At 43.6% G+C, this 7,496-nt stretch overlaps 1 protein-coding gene across 1 annotated transcript in view; it reads right to left on the bottom strand.

The window, feature by feature from the left end:
- The window catches only part of ZBTB37 (zinc finger and BTB domain containing 37), a 62,574-nt gene that overhangs the window by 22,217 nt on the left and 32,861 nt on the right, over window positions 1-7,496 (bottom strand). The window lies entirely within an intron of this gene.

The following is a 7,496-nucleotide window of genomic DNA, read 5'->3' as shown; positions in this document are numbered from 1 at the left end:
CTGTTATGACAGGGGACGCTGGGCCATATTTGAATGAGTGGTGTTACAATGCCCACTAAAACGCTGAGGCTCAAATTGAGAAATACTGCCCTGAAAGCTTTGGATATTAAGGTACACCTCTACCCCGATATAATGCTGTCCTCGGGAGCCAAAAAATCTTATCGTGTTATAGGTGAAACCGCGTTATATCAAACTTGCTTTGATACACTGGAGCGTGCAGCCCTGCCCTCCCGGAGCGCTGCTTTACTGCGTTATATCCAAATTCGTGTTATATCGGGTCGTGTTATATCGGGGTAGAGGTGTATGTGCTTTTAAAAAGTTTCCTAAGATATGCAAAAATAGACAGCAGGATCAAAAGACTGATTTTCTTAAAGTAGAATAAGTTTATTGGAATGAATGTATTGATTGTCCCAGTTCCATCTAGATTATATTGGAAAGTCCCATTTTGTAAGGGGGATGGCTCAAAATTAAATAAATAAATTTTGCATTAGAACAATGCTAAATTAAGGCCTAACTCTGCTCCATGGAAATCAATGGCAAAACTGTCAGGGTATATCTATATTGCAATATTGTAAGCCCAGGGGTCAAACTGAGGCTCAAGCCTAACGCCCACTTCCATCCGTACACACATCATGCTAACCCAAGGCTCGGAGTGAGGATCCTAGGACTCCACAAGGGTGGAGGGTTCAAACTGGGACTCAAATTCTACTAACCCTGGGCTTACAATGCAGTGTAGAGAGCAGTTGGACATTACACCCCACTGTTGGCCTTCAGGAAGTTCTAGTCTCTAGGCAGGACCCCAATGCACATGAATGAATTGCAGTAATTTAACTGGGAAATTTTGGTCCAGTAGCTGTGGCAGAAACATCTCTGGGTGGTGGTGCATGAAGCACCTGACAGATAGAAGAGTTGCATGACCCCACTATACTGCTTTGAAATGGTATTGACTTGTCAGACATGCCTGACTGAAATCTGTTTGTTCATCAGTAAAAGGACCTGCCAGTCAAAGTTGTAAATACCTGTCAGTTACTAAAAGGGTTTTCCCCATAAGCAAATGTTTGTTTTTTTTTCATTAGTTCTGCAAATAAGTCCTGAGAGCTCCATGTTAGTTACATTTCCATTCAGAATTACGGAAATCCACAATTAAGGTAACTCCAACAGCCATCACTCTTCCTCTAGCCCCTGCTAATCAGCCACCCATATTAAGGGCTTAAAGAATTCCTTTATCTATTCATTTGCACAATGACAGGTTTCAGAGTAGCAGCTGTGTTAGTCTGTATCCGCAAAAAGAAAAGGAGTACTTGTGGCACCTTAGAGACTAACAAATGTATTTGAGCATAAGCTTTCGTGAGCTACAGCTCACTGAATGCATCTGATGAAGTGAGCTGTAGCTCACGAAAGCTTATGCTCAAATACATTTGTTAGTCTCTAAGGTGCCACAAGTACTCCTTTTCATTTACACAGTTACTTTGTGGAGTTGAGAAACTATAGCTTGTGTGGCTTTGGTTTTGTGCATCTGTCTCCTGTATAAGTGTGGTCTCTGATCCTTAACTTTTGCTCCACCACTGAATAGGTTTGTAGCTAGATGTCTGCTGTACTTCACAGTGCTCTTATCCTGTCAGTACCACCACAGCCAGAAGCCATTTACTTGCATGAGTATCTTTGGCTCAGTCTATTCACAGACTTGCCAATAGGTAGAGTCCACAATCACTGCAGTTTGCCACCTAGGCTCATAGGAAGTTACAGGAGTAAGTCAGAGGGATACTTTTTGCCAGAATCATGGAAAAGGCAATAGGTGGAGAATGGAGGGTTATATAATGGGTATGTAGGTGTTTGCATAGTAGCTCTCCATCTCTTTAATCCTATTCTATCTCTTCCATGACTGTGGCAAACCATTCTGCTCCCTCACTTCTATAACCTGGTCACCGGCTTGACTTGCCCTCTAAGGGCAGGTAACAAGTGGTGAACTTCACCAAGTGACTTATAATGCTGTTTTGCTAGCCATACCACTATGGTGAGGATCTTAAAGCACTTAAGTCTCAGCTTCCTATGAGACACGTGTATACCCATTTTACAACAGGGAAGGCTCGAGACTACAGGCAACATTTTCATACTGGCCACTGATTTTTGGGTTACAGCCTGAGAATGTTGTAGGCCTGATTTTTAGAAGTGCTGGGCACTCAAACTCCAGCGTGAGGTGAGGATGCGCAGCTCCTTTGAAAATCAGCCCCAATCTCAAGTTGAGCACCTAAAAGCAGTGGCTGCTGTTCAAAGCGTTGTCTGTAACTTACCCAATGGCAGTGGCTGAGCTAAGATTAGAAGGCAGATCTCCTGAGTCCCATTCCTAGGCCTTATCCCTTCACTGGTTAAGGAGGGTACAAGAACAAGCAAGTACTGGACCCAGTTTTCAAAGCAGGGCTTCCTTATCACTTGCATGTGCAAACAGTGGACCTTTAGGGGCAGCAGCTAGGTTCCTGGAGTTCAAATAGATGCAGATGGAGGCCCTAGTTTTGTAGGGGTGGCCTTTGGGTGAGGGTGTGGAAGAGTTGACTTCTGTCTCACTGGTGGGCTGCGAAGAATTGGTTAATCCAGCCTAGGAGTGTGGGTGCCATATGAGGAGGCTGTATAGCAGGAAACGTTCCTCAGGTGCTGGCCAAAGGCTATTTGCCCTCTGATTCAGTGTTTTCTGGGAGGCTCTCTGCAACTGAGCACTTTCCCACTTGCTGTGGGAGAGTGGGCTTGGTAGAACCATGACCTGTGCTGCCCTACACTTCAGCCTGCAGCAAGACATTTGCTGCTGCTGCTCCTAGCTGTGGGAGGGGAAAATGTGGCCCCAGCAAGACTGCTGAGTTCTCTGCAGAGGCTGTCCGGCTGCACAAGGAACAGAGGAATCCTGGTTCAGAATGGCCTTTTCAGGCTTGATACCTATAAGAAGGGACTCAAAATGGCCATCAAAAAGGTCACCTCTCCTGCCTCTAAATCTCTAGGAGGGAGAAATCAAACGGGGGAATTTGGGGAGACTGAAGATGTTACAACCTGAATAGGTTTCAGACTGGCAGCCGTGTTAGTCTATATCAGCAGAAAGAACGAGGAGAACTTGTGGCACCTTAGAGACTAACAAATTTATTTATTTGAGCATAAGCTTTTGTGAGCTACAGCTCACTTCATCAGATGCAAATCGATTGGTCTCATTATGGCAACCCCCTTTTTTTTTCATGTTCTGTGTGTGTCTGTCTGTCTGTCTCTCTCTCTCTCTCTCTCCCTACTGTATTTTCCATTACATGCATCTGATGAAGTGAGCTGTAGCCCATGAAAGCTTATGCTCAAATCAGTGTTGGTCTCTAAGGTGCCACAAGTCCTCCTTGTTCTTTCTACAATCTGAGTCGTTGTCAGTTCTGCTGTGTGACTGAGGCTGGAAGAGAGAAACCAAGTGGGTCTTGAGCTTAGATGCGGGGGGAGGACTGACAAATGAAAGAGTAGGGACAAGGTGGCCCAGGGCCTGCTCCAGCCACAGGAGAGCTTGTTTGAATGGCATGTTACTAGTCTGTGTAAAGAACAGATTGAATGAACGGTAGCCCTATAACAGACTAGTCAGCTCTAAACAAAAAACAGTGAGTATTAAACCATTTAATTTTCAAACCACTCACATGCATAATGTTCTTTTACAGTGTTAAAAGAAAGAAGAAAATGCAATTTGTTTTTAATACAAACAGAATTTCAAGTATACATTTATAGAATTTTCAAAGGTTCCTAACCAAGTTGCTACGTTTTCATTCACATTGTTCTTAAAGCTGTATGCTGAGAGCTTTTACTAAACTGATTTAAATGTTTTGTACAATTGTTTATCTTCCCCCTTATGCCTCAAACCCTGGTCCTCTTGCTTCCCTTCCCTCTCAGCATCAATCAGTGTAGGCTACCAGCCAGCCCTCACTAAGTGCTGGTGTGTGCCTGGATCACTGAGAGGAAAGGAAGGTGAGAGGACCAGCTTGGGAGAAGCTTGTAAAATCATTTAAGACCAGTTCTGATCTTACCAAATTACACATAGCAGGGCCCCACTTCAACCTACTGCAGACTCAGTGTCAACGTCGCCTTTTTAAAATAAGGACTCTAACAGTGCCCCACGCCAAAAAAAAAAAAAAAAGTTAGTACACCATGAAACTTCTTACCTGTGGAAAAAGTCACAAGAGTTAGGACAGGTGTCATACACCAGCTTTAGCTTCATAGGTCAGCATTTTAAAGAGATGTCCCAATTATATTTTTGGTTACTCTAAACATCAGGCAAAAGCAGAGTCCATGTGAGACATGAATAACATTTGGACTTTAAAACCACAGAACTGACTAGGGCCCCATCTACACTAAAAAAAAAAACAACAAACCCAGTAACAGCTCTGTTGTGGCTCAGTCCTGTTATAACAGAGTTAAGCCTGGGGCGTGTTGATGGTCCATCTGCTGTACTATAACTAGTGTAACTTCTGACCTATTATAAATGGGTGTTAAAACACACTCTACAGCTGAGGGCAATTTTTTTTAGGCTCACTTATAAAAGCATTCACTCAGATCAATTTGTGCCCATTCAGAGAATGCTACTGCCATGCTGAGCTACAACCACTGTTGCTGTGGTGGGTAATCTCCTGGGTTTTTTAGTGTAGTCGGGGCCACAGTCTTGCACGAGGAGGGGATGCTGAGGTAGGAGGTAGAGCTGCATTTGCTTATTAGGCTGCAGCAGGCAATGGCAGCAGCCAAAGGTTTAGCAACATCACTCCCTCCAAAACACTCTTGCTAAAACAATCCAGCTTCATGTAAAAGTGGCTACAAAGCCAGCAACAGCCCCACACATTTTAAGATTTAAAGTGCATTTTTTCAGGCATGGGGTTTTTCTTCCTTAACGTAACCTAGGTAAAGTGCTGTTCTCATTTGAAAAGGGACAATGTAAAAATGGCACCTTTTTACTTAGCGGGTCTGTCTGTCTATTAAGAGTCGGATCTGCTGCCTAGTGACTAAAATAAGGTATTTTATTGCTTTTCACACCTGTCAGCTCTGCACCGACAAATCTTCAAGAGAGGGAGGGAGCTGGAGTCTTCCCCTACTGTAATAGGATTGTTAACTCAGATCCAACTGCAGGAAGTTAAGTCCACAGTCTTACAGGTTTAACACTGGCCTTTGGCCTTCACTATTAGAACATGAACAAGCCAGAAAGCACCCAGCTTTACTTTCAGAACTGAAAGGTAGTTTATAGGGCTGGCTATCAGAAAAAAGATCTTGCTTGTAACCCAAAGCTGGAGTCGGTTAGAATGAACACCCAGATGCCATTTTCACAGAGTCACCTAACAGAGCAGACCTGCATTTAAAAACCACAGGTGGGGCAAAATTAAATCTGTGTTCTACAGCAGTGGTTCTCAACCTATGGTCTGTGGACCCCTGGGGGGGCCCCCACAGACTGTCTAAGGGGTCTATAGAAGACTTTTGAACAGCATTAAACTACATGTACAGATAATGGATTTCCAAAGGGGTCCACATCTCCATTTGGAATTTTTTAGGGGTCTGCAAATAAAAAAAGGTTGAGAACCACTGTTCTACATAAAAGCTTTGTAAATAGCAACATGTGTAGCATGGCAACCTCAGCACTCAGACAGAGGGAGGTAGTTACTGTCCTGTACATCTTCTGCAGCGTGATGCAACTCAGTGGATGGAGTGATTGCTTCAGAAAACAACCACCACAAACACTGTTTCCTCTGTTGTTTTTCTAAGGACAAAGTTACCCCAGTTCTTTTCTATTGAAAACATATTCAATCCTCCCCGTCTAAGGGGTTTCTGTATTTTAGAAATTGATTGTCAGTTTAGTATATTATGAATCAAATTTGATTAGCAAATTGCAATAAAAAGCCACTTATAGTAAGTTTAAATTACTTTAGTAACTAAATGCTCCATTCTCCTTGGGAACGCACCCATTCATCACTCTGCATGGGTAGAGATTGCTCAGTCAGAGCTATTCTTCCTCAGTGTTACCATGCGACTGCATAGGACAACATTTGATGCAAGACGCAATGTTACCAGACACATTTACAAAGGGGAAAAAAAAAAAGCCAGTAGCCCCATAGCCTGAGGCTGAGGCTCACATTCACAGCCTTGTGTAGAAAAGATGGGGGAGAGGTTGGGAAATGGGAGATTTGGTCAAGAGAAAGTGGGGGAAGAGAGCCCTCCATGGGGATAATTCCAGATTGAATACAGGCTGAGATGCCAAAGCAAGCGGGGGGGGGGGGGGGGGAACCTGGGCCTTGTTTTCACTCTTCCCCCACAAAGCACTGTTTAGAATAGCTTGCTTTCAATTTCAATAAAAATCGCTCCTACCTTGTTTCCTTCTCTTGTCACTCATCTTACGCACAGCCCAAAGCGAGGAATCACAGTACAGTTGGAACACTCAGTGACAGAACCAACACATCCTACTCTTTCCACCTCATGTTTTAAAAAAGGCTATGGGCAAGTCCATACATCTCCATGTTTTCCTCCAAGAGAAAGACTGATTCTCATATTGTGTTGCCCAGTCTAAAAATCAATCAGCAACTTTACACACACAAGCATAAAAGAAACAAATTATAATTGAGAGAAGAAAACACTTCCCTGATTCAGTTGTCCTGCTGAAGCTGTTGCCCCAGAATCCTTTGCAAGTCATGTGGTGCCAAGGGAGGTGACTCAATAAAGCCAAAGGGAATGCTGCTTCGGTAAGTGGCATTGTACGATTACTGCAAAACTCCGCTCTCTGTGCCACTCAGCTGATTTTCAGCTCAGACATGCTGCTTTCTCTACAGGCAGAGAACCCTCACATGGCTGTTCCTAATGCTTAGGAAGAACAGAAGTGCATCACACCAAAAATCTAGCTCCACTGTGACAGATATGAGACAAATTGTGGCCTAAGCCGGTATTTTGAGTGTAACCAGACAGCACACTATGTTAACTGAATCCTACCACTGCATTTTAACAAAGTAAGCCTGTGATGCGAGTCACCATGAACTTGAGGGTGCTTCAAATTTATATTGCAGCAGACTTGAAAGGGTTCTGGGGGGAGGAGAGGATTCCTCAGCAGAAAGAGAGAATAGTGGAATGTTTCAAACCTTTTTGTGAACTCAGCGCTGTAAGCTCAATGAGCATTTCCTTGTCAACACTTTGTTAATGTGAAGCTTACATAATATCTGGCTTCAAATACAAACTGGGCTTGGCTCTTGCCAATCACTCCCACCCCGTTAAGTGTGGCAGGTGTGTTCACATACTGATTTGCATGATATAAAACTATTAAATAAAAGCTTCACAGTAACCCAGAGAGCGCCCGTATATGTGAAAACCCTAATGGGAGGCACAAATTCCCATTTGTACTGAATGCCCTAGACATCTGGATAAAAACAGGCTCCCCATCCCCACCCCTCTGCTGGCTTTATGCGTCTTGCAAAGTACAATTTTTACTAAGCAGAACAAAAACTTAGGAATTGCTGCAGTGACATGAT

This window comes from Dermochelys coriacea, chromosome 8, assembly GCF_009764565.3.
Source record: "Dermochelys coriacea isolate rDerCor1 chromosome 8, rDerCor1.pri.v4, whole genome shotgun sequence".
NCBI lineage: Eukaryota > Metazoa > Chordata > Testudines > Dermochelyidae > Dermochelys > Dermochelys coriacea.
The sequence above is the reverse complement of the archived record's forward strand: the minus strand, read 5'-3'. Positions and strand labels throughout refer to the sequence as shown.